Raw genomic sequence first — 26,572 nt, forward strand, 5'->3', positions numbered from 1 at the left:
ATGATGGGAGGTCCTGCTAGTGTGGCTACATGAAATGCAATGACTTCTGTGTGCCTTGCCACTCTCATTGTCATGGGGACCGTCTGTTGGTTTACTTCCCCTCCCAGCAGTTCCCTCCCGTCAATCGTTGTTACCTGCAAGGAAGGACTTAAGGGCAGCGTCTGTATCTGGTGCTCTGACGCAAACTCCTTACTCATGAAATTGCAGGAGCTGCCTGAGTCTAATAGGGCTTTTATCGTGAGTGGATGTCCGTTGGGTAGCTCTAGCAGCATCTCTACGACGAGAGCAGCTCTTGGGGGTTCAGGCTTGGGCACGTTCACTGATCCTTGGCCTGACTGCTGTGCCCTGTCGCTGGCAGCCAGGCGTTGGCTTTTACCTGCTCCTTAACCCCCTCCTCCTCACTCCCCACAGCCCCCACCATTCCTTGCCATCCCTTCCTTTGCGGGCAGACCCTGGCAAAATGTCCTGGCTGTTGACAGAGGAAACATTTTTTGGCGCTCTTTCCCTCCTTCTTCCGCCCTTCGTTAACATTTGAAGTTCCGCGCGCGCTCGCCCCTCCAATCTCCATCGGTTCCACTGGCGGGGAAGGTTGCGCCGGCATCTCAGGAATGCGGAAATCATTCCAACGCTCTCCTCTCCCTTCCCACTTCTCCAGAGCTCTCGCCTCCTGGCGTGCTCCAATCGCAAGCGCCGCCTTGGTCAGCTGATCCATGGACTCCGGACGGGGCGCGCGGGAAAGTTCATCTTTCACCGCTGGGGCTAGACCTTCTTCAAACAGCATCTGTATCGGGTCCGAAGACAGGTCCCACCCCAATTTATGTATAATCATGGTAAACTGTGTCCAATACTCTCGGACTGATTGATTTCCCTGTTTGCACACCATTAACTGTCTGGTTACCACGCCCTGTTCAATCTGGCTGGAAAACATCAAGTCCATCGCGATAAAGAATTTCCTCAAGTCTTTTAAGGCGTCATTATTCGATGCCACCAGGGGCCTCACCCAATCTCTAGCCCCTCCCTCGAGGTGCCCAATCACAAAAGCCACTCTCGATTCCTCATCGGCAAAGTCATCAAATTGCAGGTTCAGTGCATACTGCATCTCTGTCTTAAAGGCTTGGTAGTTCCTTGGGTCACCCCCGAATTTCTGTACCAACCCCGGTACCTTCCTTGCGATGGGGGTGGGTTTCCCCTGTGCATCCTGCGCCCTCCTTTCCTCGAGCCGCGCCGTTAGCAGTGCCAGCTGGTGCTCCAAAGCTCTGTTTCTCTCCTCCAGAGTTGGTCCCTCTCCAGCTCCTCCTGCTCCCCCGGCTCCCGTTGGGTTGCTCATGATGCCTCTCCTTCGCACAAGCAGCATCAAGGACTGACGGATTGCTGTAATGGGAAAAGGGGGCTGCTCGTGCATAAGCGTTTAAGCCCTCAAAGCTTTGCCATCAGTTCCTAAACTCTCCCAGTCCGCGGAGCCATGGGTGCATGGCTACCTCAATCGCTGGCAGAATCCGTCAGTGGACGCTTCCGGAATCTACGCCAACATAAGAGTTCCTTGACGGAAACTCTCCTTCTGGATTCTCTGCGTGACAGTTTCCTGCGCGGAGTAGGCGTCCCCAGCGGAGGTCCTGAGCCCTCCCTGCTGTTCTCACTGGAAGCATCTTGGAGCCATTCCTCCGACTGAGTTTCTGCAGGAACTCTCCCGCTCCCCCTACTGGTTCCTTCCTCAGCATCCGAAGCTCTCCTAGCCTCCTTGAGCCCTTCCACCACCTGACTCTCCGATGGCAGTTCCCTGACACACACACACACACACACACACACATATATTCAGTTCAATAAAAATCCAACATAATTTATTTGCAATGGCGACTGAGCACAGCCCATTGCTACTTAAAGAGAACTAAAGAAGATTAGTTTTGATCTCAAGCCAAGCAGAGCTTTGTGTGGAATTCTGCATGACTGAGGGTTGCTAAAGTATCTTCAAGTTTGGGAAATGATCTATATTCCCTCTATTCCACGTCTCCTTTGCGCTGATACAACATCCCTTGACATTAAATAAAGCAAGCCCATCTCTTACTGCAAACAGTTTCATATGTGCACACTGGAGCCATTTGACTGTCCTACTTGATATGAGTTTCCGCCTCTACACACACTCCTTACTTAAAATGCTCTGCTCCTGAGATTTTGTTCACTCTGAAATGTGTGGATCCTTTGAGAGAATTCCAAGTGTAGCTCAAAAAGGATCAAGTCCTTGCAAGCATTCACTTTAAATGCCTGCTATGTTTTTATCCACTTTCATTGTTGCTCTGAGGTATATTTCCCTTTCAACTTACCTGGGGTGCAAAGAAACTGTACCACTCTCTGGTAGAACATTGTCTCTTGTGAGAAATTAGGTTGGGGTCCTGGGTCTTATCAGCATTACATATGTGCAAAGCATCTTCTCTCATCAGGGATGAACTGGAGTAAGATTTAGTCCCCATTGCTGTTTCTGGGAAGAGAATATTACTACTACTACTACTACTACTATCCCACCCTTTCCCCTGATAGGGACTCAAGGCAGCTTACAGATAAAATGGGAACATCTAAAACATTTTTTTTGGGGGGGGGTCATTAAAAAAACAATGAAAACAATCATAGTGGCAGGAAGGGGGAGCTCTAGTGCCTCCCCCTGTTGTCCCCCTCCCCCCATTTGTGCCTGATGTTTTTACATTGGTATTGCAGAGGTATTAATTCATGTCAGTTGTGTGGGGGTAGATGCACAGACATAGCATTTCATATCCACATTTGCAGTGTGTGTAATGCAAGAATTTCCTTCAGTATTATTTATGGTTTTTAAAAATCTGCCTAGTTTCTGTCTTTTGCCTAGAAATCAACCATCTTTTGACAAGTTATCTGGAGTAAATATATTATTCTGAAAGGGCATTTTGTCAACTAGCTTGATAGATTTCTTCCATCCAGCCCCTAAAGGTATGTGTACGAGAGTTTTATCTCCAACTCATTCTGTTACAGAAAGAAAGAAGCCTTTGATATTTCACAATCAGTTGCTATGTAGAGATTTTTTCAAAAAAAGTTAAATAAATAAATAATTTAAAACCTTCTAAAAGAGCTATGACCTGCTTTAAACATTCATTATTCTTTAAATACTCATTCATAGGTAGAATCCATGCTCTGCAAAAAAGAGAGAATGATTGTTTATTCTTCCAGGGCACCACAACCTGCTTTTCCCATTCCTCCTTTGAACTGCTTTGAACACCATTTCCACTGGGCATGCCAACTTTTCACATTTTGTGAGCCAAAGCCTCCTGATTTCAAAGCCAGTTTGCATTAACATGGAAGTTCAATTTATATTTTATTCCTCAAGGATTATAATGATGAAATTGGACTCTGTTACATTAAGGCTTAAAAAACAATCCAATCCTGAGGTTTTGATCAATGATCACTGTCGGTTTCTGTGCTTATTTTCTTTAATCCTACATGAGTGCCAAAGCTTTTCCTCAATGAATTCAAAGATCCAGGGCTGAGAAAGCCCCTTTCATTTTATTCCCCCCAATTATCTACCTATCCAGATTCCGTAAATATATAGGCCCCCAATTCAGCTCTAGTCAAAGCCTTCCAGTAATGGATTGGATTCAGATGCATACGTACTCTTATTTTCATCAGTGCAGTTCTCAATGAGCATCACAATGTGGATGCTAATGCCACTGAGACTGTAGCATGGAAACCTCCTTCTACTTGTGAATCTCCCTCAACAAGGTGTCCAAAGCTCTGCTGGGTGTTGTCATCATGCAAGTGTGACTGCATGCTAGCTGCATATGTCCATGCACGGAGCCCACAAACCATTATTATGCTGCTCCTATCCTTGGATGAAACAGGTTGTTCATGATTACTGGTAAGTCTAGCTCAGGACTGTCGACACTGCTTAGCAACTGTCTTCAGGATTTCAGACAAGGGTCTCCATCTCTACCTGGTGATGCCAGGGATGTAAACTGAGACCTTCTGCACGTGCTTTTCCATTGAGCTACAGCCTCTCCCTTGGGATGTCTATATATATAGCAAGGCAAAGGAGTGCCAAGATGTCTCTGGTCAATGCAGCAGGAAGATTGTCAGTTTGACTGGAAAAGGTCCTGATGGGACCTCAGAATCTAGCCCTGGTGCTAGCAAATTGCTCCTGTGAAGTACAGCGCCAGAGTCAGGTCTTACATAAAAAGCAGGCCCTGCAAACCTAGTGAGGATGCAACTCTTTCAAATAAGGAGTTTCTCCTTAAAGGGTTCATGCTTGAACTCAGCATCTTGGCACTTGGAGACCACATGCAGCATTAGTGAGCAGGGTAGCTGACAGGTTAGGGAAGCCAGACTCCTTCTCCTGGGGTTTGAGTCCAGAGGCACCATCCGCACATGTTCCTCTCCAAACCAGGCTGCTGATTTAAGTATGCTACATGGCTTCTTCATCCTGAAGCACCACTTTAGCTAATGGAGCCTCCCGCTGCTGCCACACCACCAGAGCACGATTTCTGTTCTCACCCTGAAGCAAAGTTCTTAACCCGAGGTACTATTTCTGGGTTAGCAGAGTCTGTAACCTGAAGCATCTGTAACCTGAAGTGTCTGTAACCCAAGGTACCACTGTACCAAACTTAGTATGAACAGTGGCTGCCCATTGTCTTCAAATAGAAGATATTCTTTGTATCCATGCACATGTCGTTTTGAGCAAAAAGCATCCTTTTGCATTCAAAATAGCTGTATGAAATGTGACATTTATTAGGATAATGCAAACTGGTGTTCCAAAACTCTGCTTCTTCTTTATTATGAACTAAGTTAGCCATCTATACTTGCATACGAGGAACCTTAACTGGGTTATTTTGTAGCTTGCAAGGGGTGATTTCCCTCTCTATAAAATTAATCCAACTGCAGTTGTTGCACTGAGAACCAATAAATGTATAACATCACAGAGAAAAAACAAAAGTCGAAGGTATGGTTTTGACAACAGCAGGGATATTGAAAAAGCACAAAGATTAATTTTAACATTCTTTTGGTGAACTTATAAACAATGGATTTGTGCCATTATATAATACCCAGATAACCTTCATTTTTAGTAGCAGTTGCTAGGATCCCATTCTGTTTCCTAGCAACATAAATTTAACCTACTTTCTAAATCCATGGCTCAAACGAATGGGAATCAGTATAAGTTTTGCACAGGGCAATCATAGCAGTCTCATCAGTACAAGAACACCTTGAAAACAACACATTGGAAGTATTGTCTGGAAATATTTCTTAAAACTTAATGGATATCTGAAATTGCATTTTACAAAAGAGAAATGAGCTCTCTACAATCACAGTGCCTTTCCTAGTGTTTTGGGTGTTAGATTAATTTATGACCCTGTACATCAATCAGACAACCTAATTTCAGCTGTTGCTGAAAAGGCAAACGCAAATGAAATTGAAAATGCAGAAGTTTGCAAGGATGCTACAGAGATAGCCATTGCTGTTATCTCTGGCAGTGCTGATCTCCTTTGGAGGAAGGGGAAGGGGAAGGAGATGTCTGCAAGGAATGCTGTTGCAGTCTGACAAGTGATTATCTGTGCTCTAAACAGACTCTCCCCCCAGGCAGCATCCCACTGTACATGTGGAGTCACCCTTGCCAGATCAGTGTGTAAAGCTTTTGCCATTCTCAGCCTTCCACAAAAACGTAGAGAAAATGTTCAGAAGTGTGTTAAAGGCACTCTATGTTAAATATTAAACGCCACAAAACCAAGGCATACTTTGAAGACAAATAAAGCATGCCAAAGATCAGCTTTTCTGTTAAGAAGAGAGCTTTCACTTTGTAAGTGGGAGGGAAGGGAATAGGTGTATGATAGGAATAAAATTTACTAGCCAATCCAGTACTGCTGTAAGAAATGAAACCTCACAGTTCAGATATAATCATATAAAAATGTGCATGCTTCTTGTTATTTTTAGAGTAGCACCACCTGGATTCAATGTCAATTTTTTAAAAAAGTCCTCACTCAGTCCTATCCAATTATGTCAGCTGCATGAAGATGGGTTTGCCACTAAATTCTCCAAACTGTCATAAATCCATGTTAAGATAGTGTGGTGAAGTTAAAATGGCATCATCATGCTGTTACACCCTTGTAACCTTAAGATAGTGGTGACTAACTGTTTTAATGGGTCTGCTCTATTATCTCTTCTTAGTCATTGTCTGGTGTGCTGCTATGCCACACAAAAAAATGCTGGATTGCAAGGGGAGGGGGGAGATGGAGAACTGGGTAATGGCAGTGGAGGGAAGGAGTCAGCATCTGAATGCTGCATGGGGGCGGGGCAGGGGCAGAGCCTGAGGAAAGCAGCCAACAGGAAACAGCAGACTGCGGAAAGCAAGCATTCAAAAAGGACAGGAGCAGGCAGAGTGCTGAGGCAAATGAAAAGCCAACCACAAATTGAAACACACCAAGGGAGGCTGAAGACACTGCAGTGCAAAGTTAGGTCAGACTACAAAGCGGGACTAGCCAGGATGTCAGGGAAGTTATTCCAAGCTGGGCTCCAAAGTCGAAGGAGGGGCAAACATTGAAGGCACCTGTCAGGACTGCCTCAAGACATTTTGCCTGCCTGAAATGAAGGACACGATGGTTTTCTTGCCCCAGGCACACGCAGAAGCCAAGTTGACAGGTAGTTGAATCTTACTTCAGTACTAGTGAAAGGAAAGTGTCTTCCACTGCACTTGAGGGCAGTAGGCTACAGGGGGTATCAGGCCGGTCATACGGCACTCATCATAGGGCCGTTCCTGTCACCTGTCATTCTTCTTTGGCTTAGACCAACTCCAAGCTGGAGAAGAATTTCTCCCCCCCTCCCCTGGCATTTTGCTGCTTTGAGGCAAATGACAAGATACTACTTCCTCCACATTCCATGTACGGAAGCCAACTGGGCAGGTGATAAAATCTTATTTTGAAACTGGTGATGGGATAGCATCCTTCTCTGAACCTGAGGTAGCAGACCAGATTAGGGGGCCAAGGACAGGCAGAGAGGCAACAGAAGGGAATGGCATAGGCAGTGGTTCAGGAGGAACAGCCAGGGGCTGTTGTTATTGCCCCTCCAGTTTCTGCTGCCTGAGGCACTCACCTCACCCTGCCTAATAACAAGACTGGCCCTGCATCTCCATCTTGTGAACTTTTTGTAGCATCCTCTGATGGTTAGCTTAATTCAAGAAAAAATAAACCAAGTTCTATTTGGAAATGATCCTTAACAAATGTATGTGGTATGGTATTGAGGAAGCTGAATTTAAAACCAACCACTTATGAGCTTGCTTTGAGAGAGGTGAATTTAGAATGGATATGTGGGGAACAGGAGATGCTTAACCATTTCCCCAACCACCAACTTTCAGCTCCAAATCTCATCTCTTGTGGCCTGTGGATATTACCCCTGCAGGGCTCCAGATGCATGTTTACAAGGACAAATCAGATAACTTTATGTGAACACCAAGAAATGTTTTTTTCCCTTAAACGTATTTAAAATAGGATTGCATATCCATTTAACCATTTTTGCAGGAGCCACTTAAATACATTGAAGAGCAGATTGTTCATTTTGATGCTGAAAGTGAAAGATAACAGCCATGTTTGAGTCAAGATTATCCTTTGTGATACTCAAAGATTCTTATTTCCATGGCAACACTTCCACCATTCTATTGAGATAACAGCCTTTACAGTCAGAATGAGCTTTTATGAAATGAAATCTGGAGAAGACTTAAGCATTAAAATATGAACACACAAGTAACAGAAACAAATGTACTTTAAGTAAACTGAAAGATAAAATTGCATTGTTGTTTTCATCCTTTCCTGTTACTCTTCTGTGAGCATCACAATGCAGGCTTCAGAATGAATCTGTAGAACAGGAATGGGAAAGCTGTAGTTCAGCAGCATCTGAAGGGCCACAAATCCCATCATCCCTCACCACTGGCTATATGTTGGGGGCTGATGGGAGTTAAACAATATCAGGAGGGCCGCAGGTTCCCCATCTCTGCTTTAAAGTCCAGCATTGCCAGGGTACAGCTTTAAAGAATCACATCATGTCACAATTTCTTTCTTTTTTTATAATATTTTATTTGGATTTTTCAAACATAAATGCAAAAATAAAAAAAAACAGTGTAACATATATCATAACATCTTTTCATAACATCTTTGGACTCCCTCGCGCCTCCCGCTCCCATTTACATCATTGCCAATTCTTGCCAGCAATTTATCATCTTGTTTACACTCTTATGTCAAATTCATTTAAATATAATCTATAAGTTCTCCAAAAGGTTTATAGTTTTTTTCTCAAATTTACTTATCATCTTAATTCTCACTAATTTAGTGGTGCACAATTATTTATGATCTAGCATCCTTTCTTAGTATTCAACCAAATTACAGTATTTTTTTAAATAAATCTTGAATTTCTTCCAATCTTCTTCAACCCTCTCCTCTCCCAGGTCTCGGATTCTGCCAGTCATCTCGGCTAGTTCCATATAGTCCATCAGTTGCATCTGCCACTCTTCCAGTGTGGGTAGTTCTTGAGTCTTCCAGTTCTTAGTGATGAGTATCCTTGCTGCCGTTGTTGCATACATGAAAAATGTTTGGTCCTTCTTTAACACCTTCTGGCCGACAATGCCCAGAAGGAAGGCCTCTGGTTTCTTAGGGAAGGTATACTTAAATACCTTTTTCAGCTCATTATATATCATTTCCCAGAAAGCCTTCACTCTAGGGCAGGTCCACCAGAGGTGAAAGAATGTTCCTTCAGCTTCTTTACACTTCCAACATTTATTATCAGACAAATGGTATATCTTTGCAAGTTTAACTGGGGTCATGTACCATCTATATATCATTTTCATTACATTTTCCTTCAAAGCATTACATGCAGTGAAGTTCAACCCAGTGGTCCACAACCTTTCCCAGTCCTCGAACATAATATTATACCCAATGTCCTGTGCCCATTTTATCATAGCTGATTTAACCATTTCGTCTTGTGTATTCCATTTTAACAGCAGGTTATACATTCTTGAAAGTACCTTAGTCTTTGGTTCTAACAATTCTGTTTCTAGCTTCGATTTCTCCACCTGGAACCCTAGCTTTTTATCATTTTTAAAAACTTCATTAATCTGAGCATAATGTAACCAGTCTCGCACTTTATCCTTGATTTTCTCCAAACTCTGCAATTTCCAGTTGTCTCCATCTTTTTCTAGTATTTCCCAATATTTTGGCCATTTGGCCTCCATACTGGGTCATCATGTCACAATTTCAAGGCATTTTTGTCCTGGTTGTGGAGCATATGGTGGATGGAACAGGAGCTACCACCATCATTGTCACTGGCTAAACAGCTGGCACAGTTATTGCTGCCTCTAGGGTCTACATGACAGGCAAGGACTTCCAGAAATAGCATCATGTGAAAATTACTGGCAAATATGTCTTGACAACACTATGTGGAATCTTTAAAGGCTGTGATTAGTGGTAGCATCAGTTTCATACCAGTATTTATGGTTGTACTATAGCAAGCTTCTCATTGTGCCTCATACCCTCCCAGACTCTTGCAAATAAATTCCTTCTCCATTTCATTTTGGGTCCCTTGTTGTGCTATGTAATTCTTTGCCTGCTGGGGAACATTTTGTCCACTGCTGCTCTTCTGTTTTGTTTATATAATTGTTGTGCATGTGTACATATACGTGTGTGTGTGATTATGGCTTTGGAGGGGTGGTGCCAGGAATTTTTAGACCTTTCCAGACCTGTGATCTATGACATAAACCGTACGGAAAACAAGTCCTAGAACAGAGGTTGACCTTTTCATGCTTCCTCAAATCTCCTTCAACCAAGAAGGGCAGATTCATCCTGTTTGGGACAGAGTCATTTTCCCTCTGAAGGACCAGATTCGTAGTTTCAGAGTAATGCTGGCTTGTCACTGGAATCCCAAGTGACCTGCGTCATGCTTTCTAAAAGTTTTCTAAAAGTTGCAATTTGACCTGGTCACAGATACCTTGGCCACTGTCATCCATACACTGGTAACCTCCAGATTAAAATGCAGCAATGTGCTGCCTTTGGAGACTTCCTGGAAATCTCCATTAGTACAAAATCCAGCTCATAGTTTACTAACTTGTGCTGGCTATATAGATTACAGGTCTCTAACGACGACATTGATTGCTGGTCCGTTTCCAGGCCCAGGTCAAAATGCTGGTGATTGCCTAAACATCTTTGGTTCTGGGTACCTGGAGGACTATATTCTATTACACAAGCCTATACAAACTTTGCAGCCATCCCTCCATATCAGCTGAAGTTAGATTGACGGTATTTTCAGTCATGCTATCTTGTCTGTGGACTAAATACCCTTCCCAGAAAATAAAACGCAGTGAAGATTTCTATCATTGCTACACTCTAGATAATGGTTTTGCCAATGCTTGATACTACTGTCTACGTTTGGCTCTCTTGCAACATGCCTGTCATTTATTAATGATCAGGAAATCCAACTATGTCAGATAAGACCGGTAAAGTCTGAAAAAGAAAACTGAAGAAAATACCAGTTTATATCAGTTGCTGGAAACCACGGCGGGAGTGGGGGGAGGAGATTCTGTGCTCGAATTCTGCTTGCAGGTTTCCCACAGGCATCAGACTGACCACTGTACGAACAGATTGCTGGGCTGGTCCTGCATCCTGACCTGATCCTGCAAGCTCTGCTTATGTTCTTTAAACTGAGACAATTGTATAGCTTTATAACAATCTCTACCCAAACCCAGACTTAAATGCATTCCCCCCACTTACATTAATGATATGTTTTATAAAATGCTTTAGATCTGACACTGATATAAATTTTTCTAAGAAGCATTGACAGCAGCTATATTTCTTTACCTGCACAAATACAATTCATAAAGGTTTGTCAGAGAAGCATTACTGTCCCATTACACATGCTTAATCTTAGTCACATGCTGCACATAACCTGCAGATGTTGCCTGCTACCCACAGAATAAAAGCAAAGATTTATGTTAATGTAATGAATAATACAATTTTTTTATTTATTTGGGGTTTTTTTGAAATAGAACTTCCTCAAGCAATCATCAATGTCAAACTAAGGGCAAGATGAGGAGTTCACACAGAGACTTTCGCTTCTGGTTTGAAGAGAATTGCTTTCTGATTCAGTGTGACTCACGTGGGAGCACAAACCCAAAAGACACGTATCCTGGTTTTCATCTGAGACCTGTTGGAGGGGATGAAAGTCTCCACCACAGATCTTGAAAGGGCTAGTATTAGAGAAGTCACCCCTGTGACTCCTTGGGCCCATATCACTGTAGACTTTAAATATTGGTTTTAGTACCTTGGATTAGGTCTGGTACCTTACAGGCAGCCTGTGCAGTGCATTGTGGTACTGCATCTTGTTTTGTTTCTTTTTGTTTTTGTTTTGTTTTTGTTTTGCTTTCTTTTTCTTTGGCAATCACTCGTATCTGAGTAAGATTGTCTTCCATGAATATGGTTTTAATGGTGTGTCTGTGACTGTGGAGGCCAATTCTGGATCCACATGTCCTTCCACATTGGGGACATTAAGTTTCTGGGCGGGAGTTGATCACGGTGAGGATTTGCCAAATGTGCCTTCCGCTTAGTGCACTTCTCCCTTTTGTCCTGAGTTGGTGCTTCTTCAAAGTTCATGATGCCTTTTGATGAGGCTATTCTCCAGCTGGAGCTGGGTGGTCACATGCTGCACCACATGCAGCTTTTGAATCTTTTTCAGGGTTAGTCCTATTTAGAGTGGAGTACCATTGGAATGGGGGACGCGGGTGGCACTGTGGGTTAAACCACAGAGCCTAGGACTTGCCAACCAGAAGGTCCCTTTACCTTTACCTTTTACCATTGGAGTAGCCCAGCTGTGAGGTTATGACTGAAGCTAGGTTATCCTGCAACTGGTAAACCAAACCTCTTCCAGGTTCTGCCCAGGTGTTGATTAGCATGGGGACCTCACAATACAAGTTTCAAGCATCCTAGCAGAAGTCCCTCAATGCTAATCTCTGGCAGTGTCTCAGAGATAGGAGTGGAATCCCTGCACTTTGATGGTGATTATTATTTTTATTTAGAATCTGACAGTGCAATTCTATTTACATGTTTACTGGCAAGTAAGTCCTACTATGTTCAGTGTAGCTTACTCTTAAAAGCTGTATGGGAAATGCATCCGGAAGACAAAATGTATCGAGGAGTTAGTGATCCGACACAGTTGCCCTTCCTGCCTCTGTTCCTTCCCCCTCCCTTGCTTTTGCTAAGTTTTTTGATGGTGTGAGAACAGTCTTTAATGTCCTGGGGACTTTGGGAGGAGGTGAAGCCCCCCACACAGCTGCCTTAATCAGCTGTGGAGGATAGTGCTGGGTATCTTCTTTGATGCTAGACATTGTTTTGAGAAAGTGAGGCATTGGGAGAGGGTGGCTAATGGATGACCTCTACTTAGCCAGTCTTGGAAGCCACACACACTATCTATAAAATTGGATGGTTTGGGCAGAGGCTTTTTGAAGCTCATGCATGGACTGATCAGCTGCTGGGCCATGCAAACTGAGGCTACCTGGGAGAGTCACTTCGCCGCTTCTTGAGGGCTTCCAAGTCACAGATTGAAGTGCTTGCTTAGTATGTAGACATTGCTTGCTTTTTTAGAATAAAATATTTAATCTTCTCACTCACTTGTGCATTTTGTATTGCTTCTGAATCTCCTTTTAAAAGAACCACACAAGACAAAGGGCAACTTAAGTGTATTTAGGATTGCAGCCGGATCCTATGATCTGCTTCTCATGCCACTCAAGGTTTTAGAGTTGACTCAGGGTTCCAGTGTTGAGGGTTGCTTTTGATCCCAAGCAGCAAAAAATGTTGATACTTGAGCTTCAGCGCAGAATTTACCTATTGCTTAACATAGTGCAGGAGTTTTGATGCTAGGGATATTTCAGAATAGGGAAGGCCATTGGCCTACCATCAGGTCCTTATGTCCTATCCTGACTCAGAGATGTTCTGAGATGTCTCTTTGGTTTTTAAAGACTAGTCCCTCTGTGGGTTTGTGCACATGCTGTTATGCAGAATTACAAACCTTTGGATATTTGTCAGTTGTGATGTATGGCTTTGCTTTTCCTATCAATGTATTAATCATGAGGTCTTTGCAGATAACTTATTTTTTGAGCAATATGGTGTGTGTGTGTGTGTTTAAAAAAATGCAGCCTAACTGTGGTTTCAAACTAAACTACCAAGGGAATGTAGGATATAATTTTCAACAGGAATTTATATTATTATGTTTCTACTCTGGTGATATTTCACAGAATTTCCCATAGGATACTCAAATGCGTGTTACAAAAGGCAACAGTTATAGCTGGTGCATGTATTAATAAGGAGACCTGTGGAGATCAAGGGTCTATGCATACATTTTCAAATATTCAGAGAGATGCCTTTATATGACCAGGATATCTTAGATTGTGAACAAATATCACCGAAGGAAAATAAAGCTCCAGTAAGATATAAATTTGTACTGGAAAATCACCACCATAATGGTATTGATCCAAGTCACCACTTTCTTCCTCAACCTGGGGCATGTGCAGGGAGGAAAAGGCATGGATAACCTATTGAAGGGGTGGGTTTTCAAATCCAAATCAAGTGATGACATCCACTGTTGCAGATGGCGAGATCTAGAATCAATCTAGATTGAAAGCAGCATTTGAGGGTGATCATAGATGATTCCCAATTGAGGGGGGAAACCACATTTTTGCACTACAAACAGGTTAGTGTATACGTGGCCCTTCCTCTTTTTCCCAGACCTGCACTGAGAGCCTGTGTCACCGACAAAGGAATTAGGAACATGGAAAGAAAAGAATCCCCAGAAGGTCATGGTTGCTGGGCTGGGCATCCGGACTTGGAAGGTAATAAAAGAATGTATCAAGAGAGTTTAAAAACCATGCTCCATCTACTTATGTGTGCTGTGCATGTTCCCACCACCATTTTTATAGGAAAACTGCAGCCTCTCCTACTTTTTAGTCAGAAGTTTGTTGGAAGTGAAAGGAAAAACCTTGCAAAGAAGGAACTCAAGAGGAGCCACTGTAGGTGTATTGATGGTGTCGCGAAAGGGAGAATGCTTTATTGTTATGCATTGTCGGCATGGTGAAAATTAAAGAGCAGCTGAAGAGAAGCCAATTTTGTCAACGTGAAGCAGTCTTGGGACTTGGGAATGGGTGATGTGCCATGGGGAAGGGCGAAAGAAGGCTGCTTAACCCTTCTCCACCCACTGCTTTTTTCGGAAATGTCACTCGCCCACATACAAACTGCTTCCCTTCGTGCGTGCATGAAACTTGCGCCTAAAATTGCAAGTGATGGAGAGGGAAGAGTTTCAGAAGGGAAGTGGTTGGCATTGGATTGACACATTCCCTCTGTTCCAGATCTCTGCCCACCTCATACTGCAGTGGGCTGTTGGGGTTTTCTTTCAGCATTCACATGTGTTCAGCAGTTAAATATAAACACATTTGCTTGGAGCAAACCTAGTTGTTTTAGTGGTACTTCCCTTCCAAATTGTTTGATATTTTAATATAATGCCCAGTTAAAGGTAAAGGTAAAGGGACCCTTGACCATTAGGTCCGCTCGTGACCGACTCTGGGGTTGTGGCGCTCATCTCGCTTTATTGGCCAAGGGAGCCAGCGTACAGCTTCCGGGTCATGTGGCCAGCATGACTAGGCTGCTTCTGGTGAACCAGAGCAGCGCACGGAAATGCCGTATACCTTCCCGCTGGAGCAGTACCTATTTATCTACTTGCACTTTGATGTGCTTTCAAACTGCTAGGTTGACAGGAGCAGGGACTGAGCAACGGGAGCTCACCCCGTCGCAGGGATTCGAACCGCCGACCTTCTGTTCGGCAAGTCCTAGGCTCTGTGGTTTAACCCACAGCGCCACCCGCATCCCTAATGCCCAGTTAGGTTCCAGTTTAATTTGTTATAGAAACAAAGGGTAATTGAAAGGACATCCAGATTGAAGAGACCGAATCAGGCTTTTACAGTCCATCAACCTAAGGAATGGAGCCTGAACAATGCTGTTTTCTTGAAGACTTTACCACCAACACAGAATATCTCTTAAGAAAAACACCTTAACCAACATAACAAAACACTTCTGAGTTATTTGCTGGAAGCTATATTTCTGTCAAACCTCGCATCTCCACACTGAAAGCAGGTCAGCAGCAGGATGTGTCCATTGAAGAGAGATTTGTTCCCACTTGAAGAGTATACACAATTCAGGCTCTTCATTCTGTCTCTTATGTTCTGTGCTGGCTCTGTGTGATCTTGAAAGGTAGCAACAGGACTCTGCAGCACAATACCCCACCAAATCCTGAAAACTGTCGCAGCCCCCTCTCTGCACCATCTGCTTAAACAGCAATGCTCACTCTCTGGACTATTTATCTTTCATTTCCACTGTACTGCACAACAGTGCTTATTGAATCTTTGCCTGCATAAGTGATCATTGCCTACTCCTTAGATTTGTCATACTTCTTTACCTATAATTAGCTTTTCAGGGCTTAGTTAACTCTGTAAAGACTCTATGGAGCTTATCCTACTGTGCAAGGTTCTTTCTTTCCCAGAGGATAATAATTTACTTAACTTGAGATGCACAATGAAATATGAGGAATGTGATTATTTGCAGCAACGCTTCAAAGAACTGGAATGGAGGAAGTTCCTGGCAGCCATGAGATACATTTTTGTCCACCTTAAAACACTGCCAACTTTTTTTAAAAAATGCATTCCTGCAAAGGGGTGTTTTACTCATGTGTAGCCCCTATACATGAGCAGCCGCTTATGAAAACACTTCCATTTCCAGACTTCCACACTGGGAATTCCCAGTGAGTTAAGAGCTGTTGCTCTCAGGTCTTGCTTGTGAGCTTCCCATAAGCATCTGTTTGGCCACTGTGAAAAACTGTGAGAGCTTTCAGCTTTTTCAATCTCCTGAAGGAGTCTTTGCATTCCAAATCTGTCAAGCTGCTTTAAAGATTTATCATGCCAACTGAAGAATTTTAAGTTAGGGTCACCTCTCTGAAAGTGTAAGATTAGTCAAACAGAGATCTCTAACTGCAGAGAGCTCCTTCAAACTATTGTGCAAATTTTAGTGCATTGGGCTAGCTATGTGAGCAAGCACTGGAAATAAGTCCCAAAGAGAATTTATTATACATCCCTGGTGCAGAAATGCAATCTAAAGGTTGTTGCAGGAGATTAACATACTTACACACACAAAGCAGAAAGATAGAATCACAGAACTGTAGAATTGGAAGGTTTCCCAATGGTCATCTAGTCCAACCCCCTCCAATGCAGGAATCTCAACTTGCGGTCTCCCATCCAATTTGAAAGCATACCAGACCCTGCTTCTTTGCAAATGTGCTAGCAGTTTTATTGTTGCACAACTAGGATGTTTCCAGAAGTGAGACCCCTCCCAGAATTCTGGTTCTGAAGAGACAAACACCAGCTGGTCTGAAACATCTGCTGATATCTCTTCCAAAACTGACTTAGGCCCACCCTCAAAGCATAACCTATGATGCAAAGCTTTTAAGGATCTCAACTGGAGAATCCATATATATGATCTCATTTCCCTATAATCTTACCTCAGACAAGACACCCCTGATTCTGCAGAAGGCACAAAACCAATTTCACTTCCCATTTTTCATATCCTGGTGTGCCAGCCCAGATGTCTGCTAAGACCCCTACCTCCAGTCTGGTCACTTAAAATAATTTCTCCACATCCTGTCACAAACCACATGTTGAGGTAATGTCTCATATAAATTCTGCACATATGAAAAAATACCCCCGGTCTTGACAGTTTTGATACCGGACAGTTCCTTACTCTCCCTGAACATTTGTGATTACCTCATTCTGTTAAGATTTGTCTCTCAAAATACTTCTACACTCTTAATGCCAGTGTTTCATGTCAGCTGAGTGGGTTCCCAGAAATGAGCCCCATGGTCATTCGCCTATATTCTTGGGCTTCTGGTATCCCCCTGAACATTTGTGATTACCTCATTCTGTTAAGATTTGTCTCTCAAAATACTTCTACACTCTTAATGCCAGTGTTTCATGTCAGCTGAGTGGGTTCCCAGAAATGAGCCCCATAGTCATTCGCCTATATTCTTGGGCTTCTGGTATCACTTCCCTGTTTCCCTCTCCTTATCCCTCCAATTCAGCAAGGCCAATTAGCAATGCAGCATATTTGAAACTTCCAGTCAGCTTCTTGTTGTGTAATATAATAAAGCATACAGCTTGTGCATCTGGTCTGCCAAGGTTAACCCCATGTAAATATCTCTCCTTTTCTGCCAAAATAATCTTCCCCATAGTTGAGTCTCCAAAGCCAGAGAGGTTGCTTGGATGGGGAGAAAGCATGAGTAATAATACTGTCCATGGTCCATTTTTGGTCAGTTTACTCATCTGCCAAAAACCATCAATATCTAGGAGCTAGGTCCTAGCCATTTCAATCTTAGGCCCTGTAACACCAGTTATTACTCTTTGTGTGTGAAATCATTATGAGAGGTTTTAAAAATAAAACTCTATTCTAAATGTGATAGTTCCAGGCATCCTGCTCAAGCATTCCCTTACTGTTTTGAAGTTCTCATTCAGCACTTGTCTTGCTTTTTGCAGCTCCACCTGCTCATATCTCTCCATTCCTTCAACATCTCAACAAATCAAACCTAATGAACACAATTTTTATTGAAGCCCATTGGGCATAACAATAAGAAACAGTTCAACAAAGTGTCAGGAGAAAGAAGCATGAAAGTTCTCAATTGGGAATGTTCCTTCCAGACATGCTCTCTAGTCATTATGATTCACCCATGTTTGTTTTAATAACCATAAATAAATGGATTCAGACAAAAATATTTGGTTGGGCCTCAAGGCAGCTTTTTCAAGATTTTATTTTATTTTTTATTTTTTGAAAATCAATGCTTTTTGTATATTCTTCACTGGCAAAAAATATGTGCCATTCTAGCTACAACATGTGAGTTACAGGTTCTTTAGACCACTTATGTGAATGTTCTTGCATCTCAAAGACTCACCTTCTCACTTTGTCTGGGTGACAATCTGTATAGTTCTAGATTTCTTAATTTTTTTCTCCCAGCATGCAAAAAGAACTGTGGGTGGGCATTCAAATAATGTGATCCCCCGCTCCATTTGAGAAACTCCAAAGAGAGCTCTACCATTTATTTCTTCTGTTTTCTTGAACATCCTGACCAGCTCTTTTGTCTTAAATGGATATCTCCATTCCCGACACTAGTCTCTTGCTCACTGTAGCTCCTGCCTGCAGAACTGGCAACAAATCTAACTTGTCCTTGACCATTTATTTACTTATATATCAACTAACTTGATATAGCCGCCACATAATACATGTTCTCTGGATGGCTCATAAAACATAATGCAACAATTAAGCTACAATATAAAACAATCAAAATAATGCAAAAGCTAAAATCACAGATAGTAAAAACTAAGCGGACCAGGCCATGAGGCCAAAATAACAAGTTATATAAAAGACCTGCATGAACAAGAAGGTCCTGATGCCTATAATCCTATCTCCACTCTGGCTGGACCCATCTGACTATGTTCCTGACCCTGGACCTGCATCCTGCCATGAAGATGATGCCTTGGACCTGATGTTGCCAGACCTCTACCCCTATGACCCTAATTCAACACAGTCTATGTCTCGCTGTATCATACACAATACAACCTGGTGGCATCATGACTGCAGTTATATAATAGTAGCTGAAGAGTAGAAAGTCAACAACATGTTAGACCAAGAAAATCAACACATTATAAAGAATACATATCTAGCTGCCAAATCATAATATTTCACTTATAAAACACAGAGATTCAATGCTGAACACAGAACGTATAAAAGGGAATGAGTGCATTAAATTATTGTTTGTAATGAATCAGAGATCCTTTGCTCTAACATGCCTATTCTAAACATCACTACTCACTTAATTTATTGAACATGCCAGAACAAATACAAATGTCTCAAAGGAGTGGAGGGAGAGAGCTCAACTGAGAGACCATTCTCTTGTTGACATTTTGCCCCAGGCTCACATTATCCTAATTTTAGATAAATACTGTTGTGCATAAAGGAATGTGAACAATTTGCTCATATATACAGAATAGATTTGTTGACTTAACTAGGAGCCTGTCACCACTATGAAGCAGAATTGTGTGGTAGCTGACAAAGACCATTGCTTTTCATTCAAGCATATTTTGAAAAAGAAAAAGGTCCTTTTCTATCTATGTTAAATTTTAATCTAAGAGTTAACCACCACCACCCGCCACCCAATGTTTGGTCGTTTATGCTTTCACATTTTTCAGAATTATTAATTTAAAGCAGTCATAGCTGACATGCTTATGTTTTTCTATATATCTCAAAGGACGTACTGAGGGTCAAGGGCACCAAAGTCCTTGTCTATCCAACCACATTCATATACCCTGTTAAATATACATGAGTGTAACGTATGGGATTTCCTCATCACAGAAGAAACTGAACTAATTAAATCTAAATTGCAGTAGATAAAGAAGAACTAGAGGATTACTTACTTATTAAAGGGCCCTTCATTTCATTTACAAATTGATCCATATGCTCAATTTAGAAAAATACAAATACAAAATAGCATTTGCTCACGTTTATTAATATTGCACAGAATTTGAAGTTCGCAAAAGAAACATTTGAAGCTATACAGTAGTACCTTGGTTTTAGAACAGCCTAGTTCTCAAACGTTTTGGCTAACGAACAATCAAAACCCAGAAGTGAGTGTTCCAGTTTTTGAATGTTATTTTGGAAGCTGAATGTCCAATGGGGCTTTGGTGACTTCCGATTGGCTGCAGGAGCTTCCTGCAGCCAATCAGAAGCCGCGCTTTGGTTTTTAAAAGTTTTGGAAGTCGAACGGGCTTCCAGAATGGATTCCCTTCGACTTCCAAGGTATGACTGTACAGTGAAGAGGAAAGGAAGTCAAAAATACAAGGAAGCCCACTCTTTGATTCTAAAAGAGTTCATTTATTTTGAAGGAAAACTCCATTCTGATTTTTATGTTTGTCCATGAGGACCAGGTGAGTTCAACTGAACATTTAAACCAAATGAATTGTTCCCGCGCTTTCCTACCTGACATTTTGCTTCCTGAAGGAGGGCCAAAATGGCACCTCCTCTCCACTGCTCCCCTCTGCTCCCCACAGTGCTAAGAAGTTTTGCTGCTGCATGCAGACCCCAAGTCCTGCCTTGGTCTATTCTTCCTTGATGGTGTTGCCTAATGCAAGTTGCTTCACTCTTCTTCATGGAAGGCTGGTTTTATAGGTGGGTTGTGGGGAACTGAGAAGTGAGGAATCTTGCTATATGGATGATAGCCGTGCACATTCCTTTTTCCAAAAAAGGCTGAAATGTTTTCCAGTCAGGGGAGGAACATCACTCACATAATAAAGGAAGATCGTGTTCTTGGGAAAGTATTTTTGGATCTCTTCTGCAGTTTTATGTTAAAAAAGAAACAGTGTAAATCATTGTGGTTATTAATTGCGCTGATAGTAAAATCCAGTGCTCTAAAAGTTAGACATTACTATCTGCCTGTCATTATAAATAAAATAATTTGTTGGTCCCAGACCATTCATAAATCATCAAAACCTTTGAAAGATCAAACAGGAAGGGGTTATCAGACTCCCAGTCTTTCCAAAATACAGCAAAATGAAAACATTTTGCTCCTTTGTGGTGCCTTTATGTAGAATTCCTTCCTTTTGTTTTGTCTTTTGGATCTTCTTTTGTCATATTTCAAAACCTGAAGACTTTTGAAATAGCAAATACCCCCTCTCCCTTTGCTTTTTTACACTTGGTCATTTAGAAAAGGATTGAAATGTGAAACTTTTGTGAAGTCGGCTAAGGTTGCCCAGTAGGAGTACTGCATGTCTTCCCATCTTTTCTGTGGAGTTCAGATGTTTTGGGCATGCTGAGTACAAGAATGCTTATGAAAAGGCCCAGGACATATGTCAAATAGCTTCCAAATCATCTTAAGACATCATCTCCTCTTTGGCCATTTTGTATCATAGCTAAGTGAAAAAGCAAGGGGAGGCATCTCCTCCTCCAAGTCATCATTTGCATTGCATTCCACAAGCTGGAGAGGAAACTTCTAATAGGGAGGGAGCCTCCCGTACTTGTGGAAGATCCCCACACACTTTAGAACTCTGGAAAATTTGAGTTCTGAAAATATACACAGAAGATCCACAAGTGTGGGAGTCTTCTCACTCCAGAAGTTCACCCTCCAACTTATGGCAGACATCAGGAACAGTGTCAGGAGGGAATGTATGGATAGTGGCGGAGCAAGCCAATCGGGTGCCTGGGGCAGCGTGTGTGCCCTGTGCCCAGGGGCGAGGCCAGCCACCCATGGGGCGGGGCAAGTCAGGGCAGGACACTCCTTGGGGCCTCCTCCCACTCAGCCACCCTACAGCTGAGGGGGAGGCGATGGGCGGACCGTTTGGGGCAGCACAGAGCTTGTGGGTGCCCAACCCACTGGGCACGCTGCAGGCCCTGCAGTGAGTGCCACCCAGCATTTTGTCACCCCCTTTTTGTTACCACTGAACACCCAGGGCGGTCCGCCCCCCACTGCACCCCTCTTCCTTTGCCCCTGTGCATGGAGGCCACTTGTCCCTGAAACAGTTTTAAATCACAGTCCCAGAATGTTTAGTTCTAATAAAGGCCAGCCTTGGCAGTTGGCATCATTTGGGCCATGGGACTTCCTTCAGTCCTTCCTGCACACTCCCAGATTCTGCACAAGCTTCCTTTTGTCACATTTAAAGCTTTCTGTGGCTTTGCTGCTCCTTGTTTCTTTGCACTTACTTCTTAGCACATCCCTTTTTGTGACTTTCACTCATTCAGCACTACCACCCTCAGTAGTCCAAAGGCCTTCGTCTTCCCGAAACCACTCCACTCGTTTCTCTTTCTTCTGCCCAAGGGAGTTCGCATCTCAAGACGCCTCTGTGTGAGCTTACTTGGGGTAACATGACTTAATGTGCCTGGTCTCCATTACTTATTCAGGTAGAAGTCACGGAATATGGACATCTGTGTATTCTTTCAATTTAAAGAATTGTTCAAATTGTTTAAATAAATGTTGCGGTAAAACAATAAAAGTTGTGGTAAAGAAAAAATAGTAAAATAAGTTATTTATTTGATCTAGCTAAAGCTCTATTGCTATGACATCTCTGGTGGTCCCCACAATAGATAAAGCTGCCAAGTCTTTCCCTTCTGATAGCATGTAACATTTTATTTTACATTCATCATTCAGAACGTGGAGGAGGAAATATAAACCCTTCAATGTAATTAAGTACATTCTCTGCAGTACAGTGTCACAGCCACCAATTGCAACGGGAATAGCAAAGACAATGAGTCATGTCATGCTGGGGGGGGGGGGAGTTTTATGGTACTGATTTATCTGCCATATTTACCATGCTGCAACAAAGTTAATGGATCTTTAATATGGTTGCCATGTATTCAGTAGTAGACAGTGGGGTAAGACGGCAGCACTAACCTGGCCTCCCAGTAGCTGAGTCGCTGCTGCTTCCTGGGAGAGAGTAGGAGGGCCAAGGTGGCAGAGAGGTCAGCACTAGGCAAATGCAGAAGGAGCATCCTATTGGCTCCACCACTGCATTTGCACTGTGCTGATCTCTTCACCTCCTTGCCCTTCCAGTTTTCTCTCTCAGTGACCCACCTGCCAGAAGGTCAAGTAAACACCACTCTCTCCCAACATCTGGCACAGCTTTTAAACTGCTATAGATGTCAAGGGCCAGGGCCAGGTGTGATGCTGGGAAGAGGCGCATTGCCCATAGCTTCCCTTCACATGTGCAATGTGTGCAAGGGCTTATGTGTCATCTGCAGCAGAAATTGTCTCTGCTGGTTTAGGATTCAACTTAGAATGAAAGGCATGAGACAGTATGGATGGATGGACAGACCTCCAAACCACATGATGACAAAGAAACTTATCTTGAATGTAGTTTCATAATCATCCAATTATAAAATGCATATTTAAAAATAAATAAAAAAAATCCTTCCAGTAGCATCTTAGAGACAAACTAAGTTTGTTTCTGAAGAAATGTGCATACACACAAAAGCTCATACCAATAACAAACTTAGTTGGTCTCTAAGGTGCTACTGGAAGGAATTTTTTTATTTTGTTTCAACTACGGCAGACCAACACGGCTACCTACCTGTAACTATATTTTAAAATGTCCAACCTGCTGGAAAGCACTTGGGGACTGAAGTACATAAAAGTTTAAAAAAAAAAGGCGCATCTTTAGAAACCTACAAAATTCTTTAAAATATATTTCAAAGGCAGCTGGTGTGTCATTTAAGGTATATACATTAGGAGAAAACGGAAATCTTCCATGCTTTCTTGCTGTTTAAAGGATTCACCTCAGTTTTAAGACTGGCAAAACAAGACGTGATCTAACAAATATTTGTATTTCTTCTGTCTAAGAAGGAAAACAATGATCAATGCTTCCACATCTCCCTACAGTCCTCTGGATGTGTTCAAACTCTGTAGGGAAGTATGAAAGCTGTAAGCATTTCTTAAATGCTGAACTGCAACTCCCAAGAGGATGATCCAGCCAGCAGAATATAAATCCTTACTTATCCGCATGGTAAAGGATATAGAAAAAACTTGAATGTAAATAAATGGTTGAAAGGGCAATCCTATGCATGTCTACTCATAAGTAAGCCCCACTGAGTAATTTCCCAGGTAAAATGGAATAGGATTACAGCATAACCTCACAACCCCAACCATGTCTACTCAGAAAAAGTAGGTTCTATTTAATTCAACAGGGTTTACTCTAGGTAAGTGGAGTTAGAGCTGCAGAATTGTTCTCCTAGAAAGATTTCCATTTCAGTGCCATGATCAGTCCTGAAGCCAGACTGGAATGGATCCACGAAGCCAGTTCCCTCCATGCAAACCTGAAGCTGGACCACCATGACCTTCTCAAGCATCTTGCTCAAAATGGGGATGTTCACCACTGGTCAATAGTTGCTTAATATTAGGTACCTGGATTGCACTGTGATAAAAGAAACAAGCAAAAAAATAAAATAAATGACTGCGCTTGATCATTAACTTTTAAAAAAATCACTGGTGTTAGCTTTCACCTTGCAACCTGACAAGGTGTTTAAGGGATGCATTAATGGGCCATTTGACATGCCTGGTCTTCCTGCTTCCATTTTATATCAGTAACCAGAAGACTAACACTAGGTAAATAAAGGAAAGAATGTGATCATTATAGCCAAGTAGTTTAGGGAAAAAATGTGTTTTGACCAGTTTTTCAAAAGGATCATAACAAGCAGAACTCTCTAGACTCTTCAAATACCAGTTACCATGACAACTGGATGTATTTTTAGTTGTTGTAGCAACATATCACACTTCTCAGTAAAAGTGTAAGCTTTTTGACCCTTCAATTCAATACTTCTCTGTGTTAAAAGAAATTGAGGGTTATGGGAGACAAATCAGTTCAATTTAAGCATCGTTGTTATTTTTAAGAAAGCAGGGGATGATGAGTGAGAAGATAGCCAACGAACAAAGGAAAGAGAAATATGATTTCCTCATGAGTAAAGTGGATAGCCCTGTGCCAAGCCTACTGATTGGTAGGGAAGTATAATCAGGCACTTCACAGACAAGGAGGGCTTCCTCATACTTGTAGGGCAGTCCAGGGGTGCCCCAAAGTTGCTTTTAATGAAAATTAAAAGGGGGAGAGGATCCAGAAAATTAACAGACCAAGGGCCTGTGTGTGTGCATTGCACTCATTGTGCCATGGAAACATGACCGCATGAAGGCAGAGTGAAAGTGGGGCTCCTCAGTTTTCAATGCGCCTCTAAGGTTTTCCCTTTTCTTTCCTACAGGCAAATAAGTCTATGGGATTTTGAGCTGAGCACCTTTAAAGTGAATGCCTTTATTGAAGCATATAAATAGGACTTGAGCTATTGCTACTTCTTTATCAGGCCTGTCCTGTGTCTTCACCGTTCTTTTGTCTGTGGATTATATCCAACAAAGTCATCCCGTTCACACAAGGACTTCTGTTTGTGCAACTGAACTTCCTCTCCCTCTCCTTTTCCCATTCTAGGACCCCCAACCCTCTGGAGCAGATTTGGGGAGGTGTGGGGAGCACATGAGGAAAGGAGAGGAAATTCTGTTGCATAAGCAGAAGTCCTTGTGTGAATAGCATGACTTCATGGGGTCACGAATGCGGGGAAATTGATTTAGTTGACATTTAAAGATGAATTTATCTAATATGCACTTTTCAAAACAATATGCAAACTGAAACGCAGCCATCTTTTATAAGTCACACTTCTCCGAATTTTGTAGTGCAGTTTCCAGCCAAGGAACATCAACAAAAATGCATATACTAGGGTTAAATGCATATATTTGCTGAAAAGAACATACAAACATGCATTATACTAGGGACAATATAAATATTAGGGAAAATAGATTTTGCAGAAATGCATATATTAGGGAAATTGCATGCAAAAATGTGCATATTAGGAGAAATCTGTGATTAAAATGCTGATGAATTTTCATGAGGATTTTTTAAAGGAATAATTCGAAAACAGATGTGTAAATCTGGAGGACTGAATTTAAGATGGAATGAAATGAGAAACAGAGAGAAATGGAAGTTGACAGATTCACCCATTCCTAGGTACAACTTACAGCTACTTCACAGAATGCAGTATGAAGACTTCCAGCTGACAATGGTAATATTGTCCTCATGTTTCACAGAGAGACTTGTTGATGTCAATAAATAATCTAGATAAAGAAATCTATTTACTTCTCTGATTACATAGTTATTACAGAGGAGTTATTCATAAAAAAGTGAACATATAAAAATAATGATTCCCATGCGGGAAATGCTTTGATCAAAAACTTTGTTTTCTGAACATACGCTTGTCAGCACAACATGAACTAATCTTGTATGCTGACATTTGCTTCTATTGAATTTTTGTGAATATTTTAGTTCTTTCTCAGTTTCTATGGAAACATGCAGAGAGGACATTAAAGCAGATAAAGTGTTGCTGACAAGAGAAAGTTGACTGTTCTGAGTGGACTGATTAATGTTTGCAAAGGTACTTAAGGATTCAAGGCACTAATAGATTTAGTGCTATTTTCTCAAAATATATTTGATGCTACCAAGGCCTTCTGGTACCAAGGGCTCAGGTGCCCATTTTAATAGGGGGAGGGAAAGTCCAATACTCACCCATATACCTGGTGTGAATAGGCAACGAGGTCCACAGTTCCAGTAACTGCAAATTTCTTTATTTGGCTAGGGCTGCATTCTCACACAGCATACATTTAAAGCACATTTGAAACACACAGCTTCCTCCAAAGAACCCTAGGAACTGTAGTTGATCCTCCACAAAACTACAGTTCCCAGCACCTTTCCTAAACTGCTGTTTCCTGGATGCCTTGAGAGAAACAATGTGCTTCAAATGTATGGTGTGTACACAACCTAGTATTTCAATGTCCAGAGCTTAGCAGTATACTGGGAGGTGGGAGGTTGCTCTATATTTTCCTACAATTTTCTCTTCAAAAGGCTAGGATTCAAGTTAAAATTAATGTACAGTGGTACCTC

The 26,572-nt window shown here is 42.1% G+C and overlaps 1 long non-coding RNA gene across 1 annotated transcript in view; it reads left to right on the forward strand.

Moving 5' to 3' along the window:
- The first annotated feature begins 4,488 nt into the window (after positions 1–4,488).
- Positions 4,489–26,572, forward strand: part of LOC309349509 — a 362,599-nt gene continuing 340,515 nt past the window's right edge. The window contains exon 1 of the long non-coding RNA XR_014159987.1: positions 4,489–4,607. This is a non-coding gene — a long non-coding RNA (uncharacterized lncRNA). The remainder of the gene's footprint in view (positions 4,608–26,572) is intronic.

Source organism: Podarcis erhardii (assembly GCF_964252035.2).
Source record: "Podarcis erhardii genome assembly, chromosome: 9".
In the NCBI taxonomy this organism is placed as follows: domain Eukaryota; kingdom Metazoa; phylum Chordata; class Lepidosauria; order Squamata; family Lacertidae; genus Podarcis; species Podarcis erhardii.